The sequence below is a fragment of the Thermobia domestica genome, chromosome 2, assembly GCF_964235325.1.
Source record: "Thermobia domestica chromosome 2, izTheDome1.hap1.1, whole genome shotgun sequence".
In the NCBI taxonomy this organism is placed as follows: Eukaryota; Metazoa; Arthropoda; class Insecta; order Zygentoma; family Lepismatidae; genus Thermobia; species Thermobia domestica.
Genome location: NC_137455.1, coordinates 51330285 through 51355426, shown reverse-complemented (window position 1 = coordinate 51355426; position 25142 = coordinate 51330285). Strand labels below are relative to the sequence as shown.

General features: G+C 36.2%; 1 protein-coding gene across 2 annotated transcripts in view; it reads right to left on the bottom strand.

Annotated features, from left to right (window-relative positions):
• Ddc (aromatic-L-amino-acid decarboxylase) overlaps positions 1–21567 on the bottom strand; it is a 113682-nt gene extending 92115 nt beyond the window's left edge. The window contains exon 1 of one of the 2 annotated variants that reach the window (XM_081741263.1): positions 21294–21567. The gene's annotated coding sequence lies outside the window, so the exon portion shown is untranslated. Of the gene's footprint in view, positions 1–13744; positions 13874–21293 lie in introns of those variants that run through there. The other variant, XM_081741270.1, reaches the window with a different exon arrangement.
• Between the last annotated feature and the right edge of the window lie 3575 nt (positions 21568–25142).

The window sequence follows — 25142 nt, the reverse complement described above, 5'->3', positions numbered from 1 at the left end:
ACCAATTCTTCCATCATTCAAATGCCTTAAACATCCATCTTCCTTAGCCCAAAGGACACAATCATGAGACTCAAAACTAAATTAATTATACAAGATTTAAAAAAAAATATCCAAATATGAAATGTTCTCACGATCATAAATACAAAAATATTTTCGCCTTGATTTTTATGGTACTATAATTAGTTTGTAACAATAACTGATTGTTTTTGATCTGAGGGAAGATTTTATTTATTTATTTATGTAATCTAGGCAATAAAATGAAATATTTCAGTCTAACATTTTACGATTATGAGCGTGAGGCTAAGGGGACGATAATTAAGACAAGTGAATGATGATGGAAAAATTTGATGGAATGAGAATGTGAGAGTACCCTGAGAAAACCCAGGGACACGATGTTGTCTACCACAAACTTATTTGGTTGGGGATCGAGCCAGCGATCCCATGCACCACAGGAAACGCTCTACCACTGAGCCACCGTTAGCCGGAGCAGATTATATCTATTGTTTGCTATCTCATAACAATGGCATACACACACACTCCTAATTATGCCACATAAGACTTGTAAATTAATTTGTCTTCACTACTGCAGGGAGAGAAAAAACAAAATGGCATGTAGTTCACAATGATTCTACTTTTCTTTAAAATCTGTTGACTTAGCAACAATTCAAACATTTGGTTAAAACACTAAAATTTTGCATGTTGCAACGTCACGTCCCACCTGACTGCAACATGGATTGCCCTACAGGAAAATTCCACAACTGTACTAAATTTAACGTCTTTTGAGAGCGAACTTGAAAGACAGATCATTAACCTTAGTATATTTCTTCAGCGAAAAGAACTTTACGGTAAAAACCAACTTCTTCCAAGTTTCGCTGCATGAATTCGATGCCGATTCGATTAAATATGACCTACTTAATCGGGGCATTTCTCTGCTTACATTTTTCACAAGGAAAAACAAGTGTTTAAGTGGTTAGTATAAAGAGCAAAACAACCTTTGGAACACGGTTTCCACCTTTATTTGCATAAAGAGAAATTTCTCATTTAATAATAATAAATTAAAACTGAAAACGCAAGTGCACAAGGGGTAGCAAGGCTTTTGCATTTGATCAGAGACGCAACTAAGGGGAAGGAGGCAAGCAGGGCATATGCCTCGGGCGTTTGGTTGGAGGCCAGTATCGGATCTAGGCCGGGGCCGGTGGGGCTAGGACCCCAGTTTTTTGAGTGACAAAATTATTGAAGCTATTCTTTACACATTTTTGAAAATTTATGGTAAACTCATAATATACTTATCAAAGCCCAGTTTTTATCTTCTAGATCCGCCACTGTTTGAGAAGGCCTAAGAGGGCAATATACAATAAAACCTGTCTTCAACGGACCCTTTATTAAACGGAAAACTGTCTTAAACGGAAATATTTCACGGTCCCATGAATTTTGGAGAACAAAACGTGTAAAAAGTCCCTTCATTAAGCGGAAACTGTGTTACGCGGACAACGGAAAGAAAAATAAACATTTAACGGAAAATTCTGAGTTCCGGACTACAGTGTTTAAAAGATGTTTAGACATTTTGTGAGATATATACATTACACTGTCTGCGATAAAATGCTAGTTCTTTTGTTAAATATTTCTGGACAGTGTTTACCTTCCCCAACCACTACTCATGTTCACCCCCACAAAATGTCCTTAATCCTCGCAACTTAATCAAAAATCATACGGAATGTCGGAAAGAAGAAAACGAGATAGAGGAAGAAGAGGAATACGATACCGAGTTCGAAGAAGAGTGTAGAATAAATACATATCAAGATGCTCTCGGAAGTTTAAAGGAACTGAAAAATTTGTCTTACGGAAAAATGATTCTGATTCACTTAGTATAATTTCTCAGGCTAAAGTGTATGCGGAAAGTCACGCAGCCAAGGAGCAATGTACACAGAAAACCCTGCTTGGCTATTAGAAAAATAAAGAAAACATGTGCATAGTATATTTTGTATTCATTTTAATTTTTGTGTATTTATTCGTACCAAATTTCACAAAATTAAATCCCCACGTTAAGCGGGTTTGCATATCCAGGCTCCTAACTATGAAAACATTTACGCTCAGTCCAACCTCAATCATTTCACGAATTCAACCTGTTTTACGTATGTTATTAGGACATAATATCGATTGTGATTTATTCTAAAAACACTTTTATACATTGCAGGAGCTGTAACGTCCAAATATTTACTGAGAACTCATAGTCGTATCGGAATAAACAAAAGCGAATATGGAACAGTAAACTGCTTTCACAAAAGGAAAAAGAATATATGCAAAAGGCCTGCAAAACGGTCGAGTGGTTTGGGTCGATACACTATCAATCAAAAAAAAAAAAAAATGAATCATGTTTGTGAGTTCAAACCCTGTAGCAAGTTGTTTCTTTTTTAAGTGTCTTCCTATCTTCATCCGGAGGCTGAAAATATTTCTTTGAGTAACTCATTGAAAACTTCTTTTGTTTCAAATTCGATTAGAACGGAACGTTATATGAATTGCGAATCTTAAATCCATTGCTGAAAAAAAATGAAGAATACTCACTACTCCATTATCCTCTGATTTGTAACGAGTTGAGTTGATTTTAGTTTAGCGTTCCTTTCAGCAGCAAGGCTATATGAGACGTGGACCTACTGATTAACGTGGAATCCGAACCACATGAGCTCCTCTAGAACCCAAATATCTTCTAGATCCGCCACTGTTTGAGAAGGCCTAAGAGGGCAATATACAATAAAACCTGTCTTCAACGGACCCTTTATTAAACGGAAAACTGTCTTAAACGGAAATATTTCACGGTCCCATGAATTTTGGAGAACAAAACGTGTAAAAAGTCCCTTCATTAAGCGGAAACTGTGTTACGCGGACAACGGAAAGAAAAATAAACATTTAACGGAAAATTCTGAGTTCCGGACTACAGTGTTTAAAAGATGTTTAGACATTTTGTGAGATATATACATTACACTGTCTGCGATAAAATGCTAGTTCTTTTGTTAAATATTTCTGGACAGTGTTTACCTTCCCCAACCACTACTCATGTTCACCCCCACAAAATGTCCTTAATCCTCGCAACTTAATCAAAAATCATACGGAATGTCGGAAAGAAGAAAACGAGATAGAGGAAGAAGAGGAATACGATACCGAGTTCGAAGAAGAGTGTAGAATAAATACATATCAAGATGCTCTCGGAAGTTTAAAGGAACTGAAAAATTTGTCTTACGGAAAAATGATTCTGATTCGCTTAGTATAATTTCTCAGGCTAAAGTGTATGCGGAAAGTCACGCAGCCAAGGAGCAATGTACACAGAAAACCCTGCTTGGCTATTAGAAAAATAAAGAAAACGTGTGCATAGTATATTTTGTATTCATTTTAATTTTTGTGTATTTATTCGTACCAAATTTCACAAAATTAAATCCCCACGTTAAGCGGGTTTGCATATCCAGGCTCCTAACTATGAAAACATTTACGCTCAGTCCAACCTCAATCATTTCACGAATTCAACCTGTTTTACGTATGTTATTAGGACATAATATCGATTGTGATTTATTCTAAAAACACTTTTATACATTGCAGGAGCTGTAACGTCCAAATATTTACTGAGAACTCATAGTCGTATCGGAATAAACAAAAGCGAATATGGAACAGTAAACTGCTTTCACAAAAGGAAAAAGAATATATGCAAAAGGCCTGCAAAACGGTCGAGTGGTTTGGGTCGATACACTATCAATCAAAAAAAAAAAAAAAAATGAATCATGTTTGTGAGTTCAAACCCTGTAGCAAGTTGTTTCTTTTTTAAGTGTCTTCCTATCTTCATCCGGAGGCTGAAAATATTTCTTTGAGTAACTCATTGAAAACTTCTTTTGTTTCAAATTCGATTAGAACGGAACGTTATATGAATTGCGAATCTTAAATCCATTGCTGAAAAAAAATGAAGAATACTCACTACTCCATTATCCTCTGATTTGTAACGAGTTGAGTTGAGTTGATTTTACTTTAGCGTTCCTTTCAGCAGCAAGGCTATATGAGACGTGGACCTACTGATTAACGTGGAATCCGAACCACATGAGCTCCCGCCGGGAATCGAACCCGGGTCTCCCACGCCAAAGTCTGATTTGTAACGAAAAACTATTTATAAACAGTGGTGACTTCAGAAAATTATTCTCGGGGGGAATTTCAATATGCGGGTGGAGGGCAAACATTGGTAGTCCACATTGAGCACGATCGAATATATGGTCCTGAAGGCGGAAATTTCTTAGCTTGAGAGAGGTCTCAAATTCTCCCTCAAATCACGTCCTGAAAGCATCATTGCTTAAAAGCTTTTCGTAACAAATATAATATTACACTTGTTTCTCGTTCTACATTTAAAATTGGTAAAATCATAACTTATAGAGGATTATAATAAAAGCATAAAAATTACAATACCGATCATGTATAAATTATCCTGTAAGTTACCAACTTTGGGTCAGATTAAAACTCAGATATTTGTTTTCGGATTGCACTTAGTAGTAAGTCCTCTCTATATAATCCTGATTGGAAAGCCATGTTTAACACTAATTAATTAACACGTTGGCCGCCATGTGCATAATTCTGATGCACAAATAGTGTGGTCGTGTTAATCAATATTTATACGAATATTTTTTTTTATTTTACTATTTTTACTATTCAATATTATATACACTTCATTTCCAAAATCAAAATCTCGAAAATGTATATTGTACGAGTGCAGTCTCGCAAATAAATGATTATTTATCATATATATTGGTCTCTATTCGAATTCTATTTAATCGAATCCGACAAGAACACAGACAGAAATATCGAGAACAGGTGACAAAAAAGAGAGAGAAAAACGTTGTACCCGGCGGGGACTCGAAGTAAGTTCGAATGGTACTTTACAAGCCGAACGCCTTAGACCACTCGGCTATGGTAACAACTAGTGACTGTAGCAAAGGCTTCGAGTAGTAGTTCTTATTACAGAATAACATTTTTCTATTGCCTAAAATTTAAACCTAATTTACTTTGATATAATATATCTATTAATTTGTTACATGAACACGTTTTCGTTACTTTGATGAATAATGTATGTTGTTGATATAGATTCTATTACACATTCTTTCGTAAATATTATAGAAAGTATCAGGGTTATTTATGATCTTTTATGGAAATTGACTGGCGCATGCGCAGTACACAGACAGTTCAATTGAAAGGCGAGGAAGGAAACGCTAACAGACTTTTAGAATGTTTCATCGCTATGAAGTATAAAGAATAGCTAAAATGTATTTTACGCTTGTCATTGCGTAAAGAATCACCAGGTTAATGTTTGTCCAAGTTCTCACTAATCAACTGGACTCATGAAAAATAATTAATATTGTCATTACTGCACAATATGAAGAATAAAGAACGTATATTACACCAAATTATTCTCGAATTCGAACTTAGCTAAGGAAGGGACAATAAACAACATGTGATTTATTCATTAGAATTGAGATAATTCAATGAAACTAGAAATTACACAATCAAAAGGAAAAATATCGTTAAAAGACAATAATACTTTTATCCGAGATATGAAATAAAGTTATTAATTAACTGAAATGAAAGTAATATTAGGCATGATATAGAGTAGGAAAAAAAGTAAATGTATTCTTAGAAACGTTCAAAGTAAATTCACAAATACTTTTTGAAGATATACTACTCTTCCTTTACGTTTTAACGAACTAATAAGTAAACAAGCAAAGGAAAAGAATGAAGAACGAAAGTATTGCTCTTGAAAAAAAAATATAATAAATAAATGAAACTTAAATGTTTACACAAAAATAACACACTAGTACTTCGTGTAGTCACCTCCAGAGTCAGTAACTTCGTGTAGTCACCTCCAGAGTCAGTAACTTCGTGTAGTCACCTCCAGAGTCAGCAACTTCTTGAAGTCTGGAGGGGATACTAGATACAAGTCTCGAGCAATACGACGGTGTGTCACGAAAATGTTGCCACAGTTCCATAACATGATTTTGAAGAAACGTTTGGTCTCTGTCTTCACGTCTCTCTTCCCATTCTTGCACCATGTAGGCCCACAGATGTTCATTTGGGTTCAAATCTGGGGATAGAGGGGGCCACTCAATACAAATTAACTCTGGATGTTCATTTAGCCACTCTCGTGTTTGCCGGGAAGTGTGAACAGCACTGTTGTCATGCATAAATATATATTCTTCCTGTTCGGGGAAGTTTCTTTCTAAGGACGGTAACAACGTATTTTCAAGGATATTAATGTAAATACTGCTGTTCATTCTCTCAGGCACCGCAACTAAATCTCCAGGACCAGCAGCCGTGATGTATCCCCAAAAGTGTGCTGATATTCGTCCTGAACAAGAAGTTCTGATAATATTTTGTTCAGCATACCTGGTTCCGCGCGGTCTATACAATATAACTGAATTGTTGGTTAGACTTGAAAACCTTCCCGTCGGTCCAGATGACTGAGGTTGGGTCCAATGTGACTGAGGTTGGGTTATGTTATTCTGTGCCCATTCCATTCGTCTGGCCTTGTGAGTTTCAGTCAGGAGAGTCTTCCTAGCGGGTCTTGAACTGTGTAGACCAGCCCCCAATAATCTTATTATTGTTTCGTGAGAACAATTATATTCTCTGGCTTTGTCCAAGAGGATTGACGTGTGGCATAGAGGTCTGTTGATTACTTCTGTAACTAAAGCTTGATCTTGAGCTGAAGTTGTCACTTTTGGCCTTCCACTTCTTGACCGACACCTGAACCATTCACCACCTTCTTCATGTCGCTGAACCCATTTTTTGACCGTTTGCTTGTCACATCCCAGATCTCTAGCAATCTGAGGCACAGTTTGTCCCATTTTTGCTCGGCCTATGATTTCTCCTCTCAGAGCAACAGACAGTTCCCCACAGCCTTTAGAGCGAGGCATTTTGAAAACCTGTTAGAAATTTGCGTTCTGGCGTGTATGACAAATGTCGGTAAAGTGCATCTTTCTGTTTCTACTGCGCATGCACCAGTCAATTTTTATGAAAGATCATAAATAATCCTGACAATTGCTGTAATATTTATGAACGAATACGTAATAGAAACTATATTAACAACATCATTCGTCAAAGTAAAGAATACCGTAAACATAAAACAATTTCAACAGACTATTAATCCGGCCAAAATAGGCTTAAACTTCAGAGAATACAAAATAAATTTCATACGGTAACAAAAGATTGAACATGAAACACACTTACTATGTTTTCAACTTGTCACATTAGCCGAGTGGACTAAGGCATCCGGTTAGAGATTCTGAGGCACCATTCAAGAGTAGTTCGAATCCCACCACAGTACAATTTGATTTTACCTCTTCTTGATGTTTCTGTTTGTGATCCTACCGGATTCTATTAAATATAATTTCGTAATACGCTAAAATATAGGTAATATTTGAAGTTCTTAACCTCCCATTTTTACATTTTTCAAGCTCACTTGAGAAGAAAGAGGGAAAATGAAAGTACAAAGATTTACAATAATTACTTAGCATTTACTGTCATTGTAATTGTGGATATTTTATTTATGAAAATGTATAATTAACTAAAAATATATTTAGTAGGTCACATGTCTCCATTTTTCGATTCTAACTTGAAAGTTACAGTTTAGGCGGTGACATATCGAAGACCCAGGGGGTTGAGGGGGTTGTAACCCCTCCCATTGAAACTTTTATATTCTATTGAAATAAAAAGTGTTTCAGTTTATAATCTTGGAAAAGCAACAATCACTGTATGTGGAGGACGGTTTATTTATACTACGATTTATCACTTCCAAATGTGTAGAAGATGTGACTGGATATTGTGTATAATCATTCAAGAAATATAAGACAACGAAGGGACTTCGTAAATCCTTCACGCCACCCCAGGAGGAGGAAGTGCGTCCCGCCGTCCCGCGGTTGGGAACTACTGCTTGCTAGGGAAACATTGTAACAGTGTGTAAGCGTTTCATTCCTCGCCTTCAAATTGAACTGTCTGTGTACTGCGCATGCTCCAGTCAATTTCCATAAAAGATCACAAATAACCCTGATACTTTCTATAATATTTACGAAAGAATGTGTAATAGAATATATATCAAAACATACATCATTCATCTAAGTAACGAAAACGTTCATGAAACAAATTAATAGATATATTATATCAAAGTAAATTAGATTTAAATTTTAGGCAATAGAAAATGTTATTCTGTAATAAGAACTACTACTCGAAGCCTTTGCTACAATCACTAGTTGTTACCATAGCCGAGTGGTCTAAGGCGTTCGCTTATAAAGAACCATTCGAACTTACTTCGAGTCCCCGCCGGGTACAACGTTTTTCTCTCTCTTTTTTGTCACCTGTTCTCGATATTTCTGTCTGTGTTCTTGTCGGATTCGATTAAATAGAATTCGAATAGAGACCAATATATATGATAAATAATCATTTATTTGCGAGACTGCACTCGTACAATATACATTTTCGAGATTTTGATTTTGGAAATGAAGTGTATATAATATTGAATAGTAAAAATAGTAAAATAAAAAAAATATTCGTATAAATATTGATTAATTAATTAGTGTTAAACATGGCTTTCCAATCAGGATTATATAGAGAGGACTTACTACTAAGTGCAATCCGAAAACAAATATCTGAGTTTTAATCTGACCCAAAGTTGGTAACTTACAGGATAATTTATACATGATCGGTATTGTAATTTTTATGCTTTTATTATAATCCTCTATAAGTTATGATTTTACCAATTTTAAATGTAGAACGAGAAACAAGTGTAATATTATATTTGTTACGAAAAGCTTTTAAGCAATGATGCTTTCAGGACGTGATTTGAGGGAGAATTTGAGACCTCTCTCAAGCTAAGAAATTTCCGCCTTCAGGACCATATATTCGATCGCGCTCAATGTGGACTACCAATGTTTGCCCTCCACCCGCATATTGAAATTCCCCCCGAGAATAATTTTCTGAAGTCACCACTGTTTATAAATAGTTTTTCGTTACAAATCAGACTTTGGCGTGGGAGACCCGGGTTCGATTCCCGGCGGGAGCTCATGTGGTTCGGATTCCACGTTAATCAGTAGGTCCACGTCTCATATAGCCTTGCTGCTGAAAGGAACGCTAAACTAAAATCAACTCAACTCAACTCGTTACAAATCAGAGGATAATGGAGTAGTGAGTATTCTTCATTTTTTTTCAGCTATGGATTTAAGATTCGCAATTCATATAACGTTCCGTTCTAATCGAATTTGAAACAAAAGAAGTTTTCAATGAGTTACTCAGAAATATTTTCAGCCTCCGGATGAAAATAGGAAGACACTTAAAAAAGAAACAACTTGCTACAGGGTTTGAACTCACAAACATGTGATTGATAGTGTATCGACCCAAACCACTCGACCGTTTTGCAGGCCTTTTGCATATATTCTTTTTCCTTTTGTGAAAGCAGTTTACTGTTCCATATTCGCTTTTGTTTATTCCGATACGACTATGAGTTCTCAGTAAATATTTGGACGTTACAGCTCCTGCAATGTATAAAAGTGTTTTTAGAATAAATCACAATCGATAATATGTCCTAATAACATACGTAAAACAGGTTGAATTCGTGAAATGATTGAGGTTGGACTGAGCGTAAATGTTTTCATAGTTATGCAAACCCGCTTAACGTGGGGATTTAATTTTGTGAAATTTGGTACAAGAAAGAAGTACTGTGATCGAACAATGTACGTACAGTAATATATTTTCTCAGTATGCCCCTTTATAAGCATGTATTTTTTTAAAAGAGGAAAGGCCTACCTCCACTAAGCAGAAACCTGACTTTAACGGAAATTTTTGCAAGTCCCGCTCGATTCCGCTAAAGACAGGTTTCACTGTATATATATCAACACACAACTTCAAGCCTTAATTATTATATTATTATTATTATTATTATTATTATTATTATTATTATTATTATTATTATTATTATTATTATTATTATTATTATTATTTTGAAAGAGTATTTCTCTTCCTTCCCAGTAATCCCATCACGTAAATTACTTCAGAATCTGGTAGTGATCTTTGGGGCCAGACAATGAAACACCTAAACGGATGCTGTATTGAAGTTAGTTAAAATTTTATTTAAAAAGCTATTACTCTAAAATTCCACTATTTCACACCCTCGGCGATTACAGTACTCGGGGAAAGTAGGGAAGGAAGGAAGAAAAGCGGCCTTTGGCCATTTTCTTGCGAACCATCCCGGGATTTGTAATGACTAATGAGGAAAACCCAGGAGAAAAAAAAAACACTCAAATTTCTGGACTGTAAAAGCTGTTATACCTTTTCGGCAGAGTGTCCCTATCACTGAGGTAGAAATCGATCCAAGGAGATGCAGTGAAAAGAAAATCACTTCAAAAAGTGATATACATAAATGTCTCAAATCAGCATTGAACCATCTATGAAGTAATACTTAATTAGCTGACGTTGTTAACGTATATCCGATATAAATACATCTGTAATAACTTAATTTTGCTGTTAAAACGACACACTAGAGCGAAAACTGTGAAAATATTGTATTATCGGATTTACACATTGGTGTAAAATTTCAGAGCTCTTGTCTTCTTACAAGGGAACTTTCTGGTGTCACACAAAATTTGGAACGAGACTATGGTCAATAGATTTGTGTTAGTGAACAAGAAATTCCATAGGCAGGAAAACCCTCGATCATAACCGTTCCGTACTTATGGGGGGGGGGAGTAGGGGCACTGGCAACACAACACGTTGTGGACAATGAGACGAAATATGGAGAGAGTTCGATGGAAATATGCGTAGAAGCACAACATACTACAATGTGACATTATATTCGACAATACTCTGACAAGTGAGGGCAAAGGTGTAGCACATAACGAAAGAGGAGGTGGGTGAGGAAAACTGAGAAGCAAGACGTCAGGGGAATGGTACAGTAATAATACATGGTCAAGTAATCAATCAAACTACAGACAGCCTGTAGACGACACCGTGAAGCAGAAATGGAAGGAAGAGAGCTATGGAGGGGATTTTCCGTAGAGTCCGGACCCCCTTCCCTTGTAACGTCAGATGTATATGGACTGTTGTATACATGTAGGTATTCATTTTCATATGTTTATGATGATGATGATGATGATGATGATGACATAAAAGCAAGACGACAATATAGGCCTACGCCCCTGCGTGAATGTACTGCAAAGTCCAATACACCACTATACATTGAAAGATCAGTTCAGGAAGATGAGGGCTGTTGCCCCCTAGCCATTCTACTCTCCACCCATGTACTTGATCGAGCTCCCTCGTGGCTAAGCGGTTAGCGTACGCGCCTTTGGCGTGGGAGACCCGGGTTCGATTCCCGGCGGGAGCTCATGTGGTTCGGATTCCACGTTAATCAGTAGGTCCACGTCTCATATAGCCTCGCTGCTGAACGGGACGCTAAACTAAAATCCACTCCACTCCACTCCATGTACTTGATCATGTCCATGATGTATTACTATGCTATTCCCCTCAAGTCCGGCTCGTATGTGTTCATACCTTCTATGAAACCTTTCCCTTATGCTATACTCCACGCTACCCGCCCTTTTCCCCCTGTCGTTACGTGCTACGCCTCTGCCCTTACTTGTCAGAATATTGTCGAATGTAATGCCACATTGTAGTATATGTTTAACTGCGCTTCTATGCATATTTTCATCGAAATCGCTCCATATTTCGTCTCATTACCCACAACGTGTTGTGTTGGCAGTGCCCCTACTCTTCCCTCCATAAGTACGGAACGGTTGCGATCGAGGGCTTTCCCCGCCCATGGATTTTAGTGTTTACTAACACAAATCGATTGACCATAGCCTCGTTCCACATTTCATGACACCAGAAAAAGTTCCCTGGTTAGTATGGAAGTGGATGAAATTTTGGTTGCAAGATTTTACTCAAACAGAAAAGTAATTAATAAAAGCATTGCACAATAATAATATTAATTCGCTCATTACTACAGTGTAGTCATTACTAGCAATACAGAGTTCTTGTTTTCCAAGAAAGTATACAGCAATCAATAATTTGAACAGTTTTCACGTACACGCACTATACTACTATTCTTTCTATGAGATAGATACATTTTTTTTTAATTTTTGGAAAACTGCCAATCTAGCCTACAACAAAGATTGACATGTTCTTCCATACCTATTTTCACGGATCATATTCTATTTCATGGTCCATATTCATAGGAAGTGATAATATCTTGAGTTCAAGTCGTGGAATTTTTCGTTGATGATCCCATATAACCAAATTTACACCCGTGTATCTGCACTGAGAAAAATTAGTTATCCGTACAGCGGTATATTGTACAAATATATGGAATCCTTATGTTTACTACATAAATCAGTATGGGGCATGTGTTTTCCATATGCTACATACTTTTCCCACTTAAATGTTACATCATGCTCCTACAGGATGTCTGACAACTAACAGTTCTCCGTATATTACACATGTCAGCTATATGTTACATACGTCTATCTGTATGCGAGATTCTGACCGCCTATATACAGTTTTTTCGTTCTTACGGACAGTAAGTGCGTATAAAATATAACTTTTCAGTTATACGTTTGCTGTACGTTAAATCCCAAAACTACAGAATTTACACATGTAACGTACGTTTCTACATACGCCACATACATTTTTTCTCAGTGTGTAACCCAGCACGAACAGCTAAATTACAATGTATGAAAAATTACTGACATCACGAATACAAGTTTTCAAAGGGCAGAAAAAAGAAAAAATACAGGCCACCGTACTAAACTTTCTCGTTCCTATATTTTTAATTAAATTGTGCTATACTGCAATTATACTGTTTATTCATGAAAAATAAAATACCTGACACGTTTTTACAAAATTTTCCGAAAACAACCTCTATAGTAAATTATCCCTTTTGGGAATGTTATCCTTGAGAAATGACAGTATTGTTGTCAACGAAATATAAATAAGAAGAAGAACAGTTTTAAAAAAAAAATCACATTTTTCTACAGTATTTACAGCTACAGTTAACTGTTTACCCTTATATTTCGGAGGTAGGAAGATAATTTGACTTCCCCTCTTCCGGAGAGAGTTATAAAAATCTTCTGCCTTATGCAGAGTTGTTTTGACGTATGATTAACGTCATACTAAAGGCCTGACCACCGCAGAAAACATTTGTTAGTCGAAATCTTTAGTATGCCATTAATCACGCGTCAGAACGACTCTGCATAAAGCCCCTTAAGTTTAATACTTCGTTTTTGGTCAATTCAACGGTATTACCTCTGGACAATTGACATCGGGACGAACGAAAAGACATTTCAAAAATCCTTTTCTTGGTATGTAGAAACTACGAAATGTGTAAATCCGTTGAAATATCTAATTTGACTTGTTTCATGATGAATGGCCGTACTTCTTTTCCCTTATCGTAGCTCGCAAAATAAGGAAAAAAATAGAATACCAGAAAGCATAGGTTTGATTTCGTAGACTCATATTTTAAAATCGTAATCTTAAAGTTAATAATAATAATAATAATAATATAAAGCATCAAGTACATGTATACATTTTATCACGATTCATCTGAAACTCAGTATTTATCACAAAGCTTAGATTGAAGAATAAAATACAATTTTTGTAATGCAAGAAAATAAAAATAATAAATCACTAAACTGTGATCGTTCAGCCAGTAACAGATTGCTATAAACAAATAAAAATTACTTACATTCGATCCAAATTTTTCCTTGAATGACTATCTTTTCATAACAGTAATCACAAACACAGTGAGAACTTAACGAAACGAAGACTTACTACCGTAGTTAGATAAGGCATTTTTTGGACTGCATCCAGAATGTTCTTATCTGAGTTTTGATATTGTCTTTTGGAATATGTTTAATTTAGATCAGTGGGTTTATAGGCTACATTCTAAGATTCATTGAATGAATACAAAATAAGGTGAAAACTACAATATAATCTACATATTTTCAGATTAAATTTCATATAATGGTTGTCATGGCGTAGCAACTGTGGAATCATCACACTGAATAAACTTTATTTTGCTTTCACAGAACGCATGTGTTCTGGAGTCTACTCCACGCGTTCTGTTTCACTATAGAAGCTGAAATGTGGAAACAATGTTGCCAGCCATACCCATTTTTCAGTAATTGCCTAAATTTTCAACTTTTCTACCGATAGATTAAACAATCATTCTCATGATATGCTAGCTCCAAAAGAAATAAATTGCTCACCTATATTATAAACAGTATGTACGAGTAATGTTATGTAACAATCATGCGATGGTCCTTGTTTACGGAGTTGTTGCCATGGCATTGGCAATCCTGTTCTATGTAATTGAAATTAATATGTAAAGACATTAACTGAACAGTTGAGTATGAGTCATGGAAAGCTACATACTCTTGGGTTTGAGATTCTAATTTCATAGACATTTTCATTTGTGATGTAATAACCTCTACAGTTTGGTGCAGAAATAGTAAGTGAAAAAATATGCGAAATACCGCCAAAAATATAAATCTAAGTGGGAAAGTGATGAAACGCTGAACTGGTTAAAACTAGTGTTGAATTCAGACTTTTGTACAAGGGGGGCAATAAAAAATTAAGGGGGGCTCTGTTCTAGATTGCAATAGGGCAGCAGGAATCTGTCGCAGAAAAACTTGTAGTAGTGTAATACTACAAATATAACTTAATACAATGATCAAATAAATCACCAAGACACCAGCGTCGATTAGGTATTCCTGGAACGGTGGCTCAGTGGTTGAGCGTTCACATATTGTGCATGGTGTTCCTGGTTCGATCCCAGCTCGCGCCAAGTGAACTTTGTGGGAACGCGTGTGTGGGTTTTCTCGGCGTTCTCCCGTATCCTCCCACTTTATTCATTCCACAATTTCACTCATCTCTCATCACCACCGTCTCCTTTAGCCTAACCGGCATAACCGTCGGACGTAAAACTTAAAGATTTCATTTCATTTCATTTTTTTTTTTTTTTTTTTGATTGTTCTAAGGCCGGTTACGCCCGACCCGTTTCGAGCCCGGCCAGTTTAGAGTATGGTCTGTTCTCCGCCCGGCTCGATATTCGGGCCTGGGTTTGCAGGGCTTTAGTGCCCATTCTTCCCCAACAACTTGGGTGCAACACTTTTCTAAATTTATTATTTTACCCCAAAGTTCACCATTTCCCCTAAATTTACCATTCTGTCCCCTAAATAATTTTTTCCCCTAATGTGCCCTCCTACAGTATGATATATGATTTAATAACGAAAAATTTTGCCACTCCCAAATTATCATAAAGAAGTTTGTAATTTAATTATTGTTAACATTGTTACTACCTCTCAACAACAAGTACTACTACACAAACTAATGCTGCCTACGAGATAAGAAATTTGCAACAAGATTAGAAGTATATTCAAAAGAAAAAGAAGTAAGTTCAAAAAGAAATGAAGTGAAATCTTTCAGTTTTACGTCTCACGATTATGCCGGTCACGTTAATGAAAAACTGTGATGAGAAGTGAATATAACAGTGGAATGAATAAAGTAGAAGAACCCACGTACACGGTGTTTGTCCACCACAAAGTTCACTTACAGCGAGTTGGAATCGAACAGGGACTCTACACACTCAAGTTCAAAAATAGAGTAGAAACATGTAAATTCTAGTCTCGTTTCCGAAACGAGAATTTTCTGGACTCTCGTGGACAACACTAGTTCACCCAAGTCTTTAGACCTCAAACACAATTTTAGTGTTACATGATACCTAATATTAAAAATTATAAACCAATTAAAGGATTGTACGAACATAGAGAGCATTAAAGATACGCAATACATTACAATAGCCCATACTTCAACAATAAATATAGTTTAGATGCTGTTATAAAAACACCCTTTGTGAACCTCTCGTGACGCGGAAGAATTCTTTTAAAAAACGTCTATTTTGAACACAAATTTACAAAACCAGATGAGAAGAAAATTTTAGACGCGAGACGAGAAAAAAATGTCCTGAGAATCGAGACGAGACGAGGCGAGAAAGAATTTTTCATAAATCGAGACTGCACGAAACATTTTCCCAAAAATTTACGAGACACGCTCGTTTCTTGGGGAACACTAGCAGCTACCAAAATTTGGTATAGAATCTGTACTGTGTCTTAAAAATAATCATAAAAAAATGAGTCCGTAACTCTGAAGTAATTGGGAACCACTAGCGTAAGCCATTCTCTAAAATAATAATAATAATAATAATAATAATAATAATAATAATAATAATAATAATAATAAAGAGACAGGAAAGAATCTTAACCTACTCAGAATTCAATTTCCTCTGAAGCCTCAATAAATAATTAATAGGAAAAAATACAAAGACAAAAGATTTTTTTTTTTCAGCAACGTGATTAAGAACAATTACTGCCTTATCAAATTCTGAAATCTCACTGTAGTTAAGATAATATCTAATGTTTTTCATGCATTATGAATAATAAATCTTTGGACTGATAAGTTTTGAGAATCACAATTCCACTGACACTGTTTATATTGATCATTTCAACCTGAACACACTTTGTCATCATAGTTTGCCTACTCGCTATCTTGGTAAGCCGTACGGAGTAGAGAAGGAGCTGATATAAAACCAGTCGTTTATAAAAGACAGAATTGCCAGGGAGAAAAGAACACCAATGGTTTTGCAAACGTACCAACCGCGGATTCATGACTACATGTGTACACTGCTAAAAGAACAAGAACAGATACTGGCTTCGGCAAAAATCTCACCGGTTTCAATAGACAAAAATTCTTGCGAGAAAAAATTCGAAAAAAAAAAAAAAAAAAACGAACCAGTTTTGGAGAAAATCTAATATTAATTTATGTAGAAATCGATTTTGGCTTTCTTATTGTTATTATAAAAATCTGTTTTGTCCAATATTTTATACTGACATTTTCAATCCTAGGTCCGAGTAGACTACTTGTACTACTTTATTATTACAATAGGAAAAAGCCCAACACAAAGTAGTGGCGCTCGACCCATCTCTTGCGGCACCCCGCCGAAACGCGTCTCTTTCTGCATAGGCCTCGTAATATGCGAACATAGATTATCGGCTCTAAGTCATTATTCTGCCATAGCGCTGTCGGATGACATTGATCTCCTGACTTTTCTCATAGGATAGATGCAATGTTCAGTACAAATTTTAAATAGATTCAATTCAGGGGCGTTATTTCGGGAGAGCAGAAAGGGACAGTTACCCCCCCCCCTTGAGCTTGATTTATATTTTATTAAATTAATAGTGTAGTAATATATTAGTAAACAACGTAAATTATTTATACGGTGGAGAATCCTGTTCCTCCAAGTGAAATCTAAAATGATGCTGCTGTAACTCCATCAAAGCAAACAATATTCGCCTCCAAACACGGACCTCGGGGTGATACCGAACTCGAGTCAAACATTTTTCAGAAACGACTTCTTTACAATTAGGAGTAGAGACATTCAGATCTGTCAGACATCACCTAACAAGACAGCAATTAGGATTTTAATACAAATATGGAGGCACAAGCACATTTCAATGCCCTTAACCCCCCAGGATCAATGTCTACGAATTGCACCATTGTTACAATAGTGAAACTATGCAAGGGACCCATGATGAATAGTTATCACTTCGCATTGTTTCCTCGTTGACAAATAATCAGCCTTTCCGCCTTGGTAGAGAGATCAGGGTTCGATTCTTTGCACTCCTGCAGGAAAGGGGAACAATGGACACATCCATCCTAAGTTTTCCTTGATCCTATAACAAGCGCCACTAACAAACGTTGCCATGTATTGCAACTATGGGATCGTAGAGAGAAAAGACATCGCGCCAAGCGAGAATTTATTGGAATTCAGCTCTCTTATCATCGATGAAGCTATACAGAGGGTGTCTCAAAAGTCCCCTGACATAGAGTAACTCTTATTATCAGGGTTACAACAAAATGTAAAAGGAAAAAAGGTCTCCAAATATGATTTTCTGAAGGAATTTTTTAATCGGAGGAGCCATTTGGGCTGTACACTCTTTATGCGTCTAATGCTAAACGAAAATGCAGCGTTGCCAATTACCTAAACCCATAACATAAGTGAATCAAGTTACTGTCTTTTACGCTAACGTGTTGATGGCCAGCCCCCATTTCAAAAATGCCCCCATTCACTACATGTTGTGGATTCAGGTAAATGGTAACGTTGCATTTTCATTTTACATTGGGTGCATAAAGAGTGTACAGCCCAAACTGCTCGTACTAGCAATTGGATTTTTAGGATTAATCGTATGGGCTCATCATATATTCACCGTAAACGTCCGATTAAAAAAAAAAAAATATTCACTTTAGATTAAAAACATATTAGGATACGGTTTTTCGGGAAGGTTCTAGATTGCTGGTCCCCCATGTAGGTTAGTAGCTGGGTTGGTTTCTTTCTGTACTTAAGTTATGCTCTTGCTTTCTGCTGAAATATTACAATTAATAAAATAGACCTACCAAGTCAACACTCATTATAAGTGAGTGACAGAGCCAATTATTCTTACTGGTTGAGCAGGGACACACCCACCCAGGGGTTCAACCGAATCCGAACCTTACCCCCAAACTTATGTTATTAACATTACTTTTATATTAACATCTAGTTTTCAGCAGCAACATTTTATGAAAAATGAAATCTTTCAGTGTAACGTCCCACAATTATGTCCGTTGGATAGGGATGCGTACGAGTCGAGACATTTCTCGATTCTCGACTCTAGACACATTTTGTAAAATTCGAGACGAGTCGAGACAAACTTATTTCTCTACTTGAATTTTCGAGTCGAATGTCTCGAAAATCTTTCTATAACTTAATATTATTTTGAAGAAAGTATTCACTCAAAACCAGTCTTGAAACCAATTCCAGCATTTGTTATTTACTAAGGTATAGAACGCATAAACTCAATTGTTAATCTTTCGAGATAAAGATTCAATTACCAACTCAATTCAGTTAATTAAAACTAATAATTAATGTCGTGATATTTGGCATTTTCCGACAACATAAACCATGTCACAAGGCTAGGAGTGTGATGGAGTGGTTCGAGAAACCTAGGAGCGAGTTCCAAGTGATGTGCGGACTTCCAACTCGCCCGATCTGAACCCAATCGAACACATCTGGGACGTGATTGAACGTGACGCTAGAGCACATCGCCCCCCTCACGGGAATTTACGGGAATTAGGTGACCTGTGTGTGCACATGTGGTGCCATCTCTCTCCAGCGACCTACCATGGATCATGGTGTCCATGCCAAGACGGGTCGCTGTAGTTATCCGTGCCAAAGGTGGACATACTAACAATTAGGTAAGTAGGCATAATGTACTGGCCGATGTGCGCGTATATTTTAACTTCTATATTTTTTCTCGACTCGAATTCGAGTCAAGTCGAGACACACTGTCGACTTCTGACAAACATATTTTCGAGTCGAGAGAATATTTTCGAGACGAGTTGAGACAGACTTAAATCTCGACTCGACTCGTGCGCATCCCTACTGTTGGATTAAGGGAGACAATGATTAAGGCAAGTGGATGATAATGGAAGAATTGGTGGAATGAGAAGTGGGAGGAAAACGGGAATAAGAACCTACGGACACGATATTGTCCACCACAAACTTAGTAAGCTGGGGATCGAACCAGGGACCTCACGCACCAGAGATAAGCACTCTACCATTGGGCCACCGCGCTTCCCAAAAATTGTATGAGATTTGTAGCTACAACCATATATGAATCCAGACCATAAGATCTGCCGTTGGGAATCGAACTCGGGTACTCAGGAGGATCAAAGGTGGTGGGAAAAATATTAGTTACACGGTAGACAATTATTTTTAATAGTTCAAAGAACCTGCTACCTCTGAGTTTATACTATATTAGTTGAAATGCTCGTTCTTCGCACGACGAGGATAGGATGGAGGGCGTTTGAAACCGTCCCAGCTTAGGATACGGATTTCAATGAAAGTAGGGCCTATAATGATTAAAACTCATAAGATAATAATAATAATTATTATTTATTTACAATTTTTGAACATCTTTTGCTCACTTAGAATATGCCCGTTAATCAAGGCGACAGGATAAAAGTCCAAGCAATTAATGTTCCAAAATTAATTTTAAACAGTTCATCTGTCTTCCCTAATGTGATCACAAATATTAGACAGTCTCTTTCTATATATATATATATATATATATATATATATATATATATATATATATATATATATATATATATATATATATATATATATATATATATATGAAAGTGACTATGTTTGTAACTTAACTCTTGCACCACACGACCGATCTCGATCAAATTTACCACTAGGTTAGACTCGGGCCTGGGATGGTTTTTATAATTTCGCTTTGACAGTGCAACTTAGGAAAGAGGGAAAGATAGATCGAAAATGACCCATATTAGTGTAGAATTCATAGTTTTCGGGGTCGCTTAGTTGAACAGTGACACTTTCGATGGCGTTTAAATCAAAATTCACCCCTTTATGTACAAAATGAAACTATTTTCCCCGCGCGAAGAACGGGTATTCTGCTAGTATTTTATATATATATATATATATATATATATATATATATATATATATATATATATATATATATATATATATAAACGCTGGGGCAGGTTTACGCTTACTTGCAATGAGGAGATTATACACAGAGGATTTCATCTTCCTAACTTGACCGACTCGTGAGCGATTCAATTTTTCGCAGAATTATGACTCCTGTTGCCCCCTTTAAGATAGTATGCATTTTAAGAAAATTGGCATGATAAAATCCCATTTCAGGATAAGTGTCAACTATACTACTTCAAAATTCATTCCAAACAGTTCAGCAGTTTACCTATGATTCGATGACCTATAAGATCAGTTTCCTTTTTATATATTACATTATAATTTTAGTTAATTAAACTGCAATTATCACAATCTTCAGTCAACTTTCTAATTATGACCAGTAGTTGAGAAGGTATTGTATACACAGAACTCGTGGAATAATCAATTACTCAACTTCAGACCACGATAAATTGAGTATAATATTTACTAAACATTTACTGCATATAGCGTCACTTTATATTGACTTTTAAAACAAACAATTTTATCTGTTTAATCAGAATGTGTTTTCTTTAAGCGATATAAAATAATAATTGATCAATAGAACAGATGTATACTATCACCAAAAAGTATTATAATGGGTCTTACGTAAACTTTTACGAGTCAAATAAAAATAAATAGCCTGGTAGAGAGAACTCACCTGTTGCTTCTATCAGCCAGAATCTCGCTCAGAGGACTATCTACAAAGAACACTCACACACACGCGTGCACGCTAGGCCAAATCCCGCTCTGATCCACGACTCGGGCGCAACTGGTGTTAGAACTAGTGATCTATCTACTAGTTCAGCGTATCTACGTACTTAACACAGACAGGTGGGGGAAAGATTGATAGACATATTCGTTAGGGGAAATTTTAGAGAGGGGGAATGGTACCTCTAAAGTTAACAGCATTGGAGGGGAAAGGGGAAATTCCCCTCCTTATTGATCGTTACTGTAATGTAAAGTGTAGCAATCTCGGAGAGAGCATTTTCGGGTAGGCGTGTCTACTCTAAAACGAAAACACGCCCACTTTCTTTACGTCAGTGTGTATTTCTTTTGTTTCTTTTCGTGCGGGGAATTCCTTCCTGAGGTTTTAGTGTCATTGCTTCTAGCCAGAAATACATTACAGTATAATACAGCCAAGCTAATGAATGAACGAAAGTAACACGCTCTGGATTTTTTTTTTTAATTTCAAGGTCATGATTCATTTAACGGGAAAAGTTGTGACTTGGTCGTGAAATGGAGGTGCGAATATTGACTACCGACATGGTAGCTGGTTTTTCCCCTTCAACTTCACTTTGCGCCCATCATAAGTAAAGCATTCGAGGAAAATTTTCCCCTCCAAGCGACAAATATACACTATTGTCAGGGTTAATCATATGAACAGTATAATTTCCTCATCAAGTTTAAACACGAAAAGATAATTATGTATTTTATTATTATTCCTTCAAAGAAAAAAAAAAAAAACTATTTTTACAAGGTTACAAAAACTATCATTTCTGGCTTGAACAAACCAGGAAGAAATGAAATCTACTAATAATAATCCTAAACAAAAAAGAATCAGATTCAAGGGGAAAACAAGAACTGATTTTGTGGTTCATAAATTGTCCATTGTTCTTTGAAATGTCAATAAAGATATTAGAAATTATAAATATAGCTGGAAGCTATTTTAACGATATAATTATTTATATTGTACAGTACATGTTCATACTGGGAAGAGGTTTATGCATGCTGAAAGAAATTATATTTTCTGTTCTTTGAAGCATGAAAACGAACGCTAAGCTCATTACCGAATAATAATCAGTGTGTCACGGAAAGGTGACTATTTTGCAATTGGGCTCACGTGGCCTCCTGTTCACTAGTCTCGACGAGCTCAAAGTCAATTATTGAGATCCAGTGGCGGATCAAGCCCTGGGCCGGGGGGTGTAGGGCCTCCCAGTTTTTTTAGTAACAAAAAAGCTATTATTTATATATTTTTGAAAGTTCATAGTAAACTCATGATGTACACTCATGTCCAAAATTATTGTCGCATCTCTATAAATATGTTGTTGTAGGACGATAATTTGATAACGAATTCGCCCGGTATTTCTTACAATTTTAATATGTGTATAATCTGCAAAGACATGTAAGTGGCAAATTTCATGTCAAAAGAGCAGTAAATAAGAACAATAACATGAAAATAAAACTTTCTTATTCATTCAGCAACATTTTGTTTTACTCATTCTAATTTTCGTATTTATATTTTTTTTCCCCCTATGAAACTTATCACAAATGTACATTTCCCGATTATACACGAAGTATCAGTATTAAAAGTACTCCACAAAATCATTATCAAATTATATTCTTACAAGAAGACAGTTATAGATATGCGACAATCATTTTGGACATGAGTGTACCTATAATAGTTTGGGTTCTGGCTTCCCCCACCCCAGTTTTTACCTTCTATATCCGCCACTGTATGAGATCGTAATTTTGTTTAAATTTATATGATGTTTGGGAAAACCCTAAGACGTCCCATTCTCTTTCTTGGTAAGGTGATTATCCTTTTGTAGTGTTAATTCATGATACAGCAATTCAATGGAACTCAAAAGTGTTGCTAAATCTGAGAATAAAATTTTCCTTTTGGAGGCAATGTTAGTTTATTTAAAGAAGGATGTAAGTTGTGTTGGTATTCCTGTTACTGCTAGTAAAGCTGTTTCAAAATATGTAATTATGAATCCTACTTCTTCTTCATGTTCAAATATAGTGTTATCCAAACCTTGGTCTGCAACCTCGCGCCGTATGTAAAATATATAGCGTGCAATAATTATAATTTAGAAAGAAAACTATTTTATTTATTTATTTAAATTTTGTATCGTTCGGTATGCCATTTATGGTAAAGGAGAGGCTTAGAGGGTAAAAGGACAATGCATATAGTTAGCTAGCTCTAAGCGCATAGGTACCCGAAGGGGGGCCGTCCCCTCTGGCTCATGGAAATGTATTAAATTTTTAAGATTTTCTTAATACGAATTAAAAAAAAAACAAACGTAATATAGCAATCAGGGAGGTGAGCCCCCCTAGAAAATTTTCCTCGGGTGACCATGTCTAAGCGGGATTCGAACTCAAAATAGAGGGGCCTTAGAACAATCCGCAGTGCAATACCTTTAGACCGAAATGTACGCTTCTGCGTAGTAGGTTCATCTGTCAATAAGGGGGTGCGGTGGCTCAGTTTTAGAGCGTTCACCTCCGGTGCTTGGAGTCCCTGGTTCGATCCCAGCTCGGGCAATGTGGAATTTGTGGTGGACAAACACCGTGCTCGTGGGTTTTCTCGGGGTTCTCCCGTTTCCTCCCACTTTCTTCATTGCACCATTTCACTCATCTCTCATCATCACCGTCTCCTTTAGCCTAACCGGCATAAGCGTGGGACATAAAACTTAAAGAATTAATTTCATCTTTCAATAAGCACTTCACATTGCTTCAATATTTTTCACTGATTGAATGAAATCAAATCTGTCAGTTTTACGTCCCCCAGGCTAGACTAAAGGAAACGATGATAATGAAAATGAATCAAATGGTGGAATGAAAAAAGGGAGAGGAAACAGGATAATTAAGAGAAAATCCACACACACAGTATTTGTCCACCACAAAGCCAGCTTGACGCGAAATAGGTTCAAATCAGGGACTTTACGCATCAGAGGTGAACGTTCTACCATTGAGCTATCGCTAGGGATGGGCACGAGCGAGTTCGAGCAAGTTTTCTTTGAAATTCGACTCGACTCGATACACACATCTTTGAGCTCGACTCGAGAACTCGGTCAAAAAATTTTCCTCCAATTCGACTCGAATTCAGGTCTACTTTCCAGTCGAGTCGAGCCAACAAATTATTATTATTATTATTATTATTATTATTATTATTATTATTATTATTATTATTATTATTATTATTATTATTATTATTATTATTATTATTATAAAATTTACTAACCCGGCCCTTGGTCCATGTGTAAATACGATCTTGCACCCCTTTTGTAACAAAATTCCTTTTCAAAACTATTCACTAATGGAGAACAATATCATTTTAGCAAAATCTCTCTCCTTTCTGAAGATAACGGATGAAAGAAGTTTATTATAGATAAAAAGCTTTTTCTTGTTATTATGCATAGAGATAAGTGTTGCTTGTTTTGTATTGTACGTACTAGAGCAAGTGGTAATCGATAAAATATGATGATAACATTCAGCATTAGAAATTTAGCTACCTAGGTAATTTGAAACTAAATTTAGGTTATTTGATTGAGATTATTGTAGGTAGAAATTTCATAATTCTACTTATGGATTAAAAACCACTTACTTCCAACTTATTTGACCTCTTCATGTACCGTGCGGTTCTTTTTTTTTTTTTTGGAAGGGGGGGGGGAACTGTACATAGTTTTGATGTACAGAGCTCATTGTGATTGTTTCTTTCGTTGAAGGGCTCAGGAGAAGTTGATAACCCCTTCTTTACAGATTTTTACAGGAGAGTCAAAGATCGGCA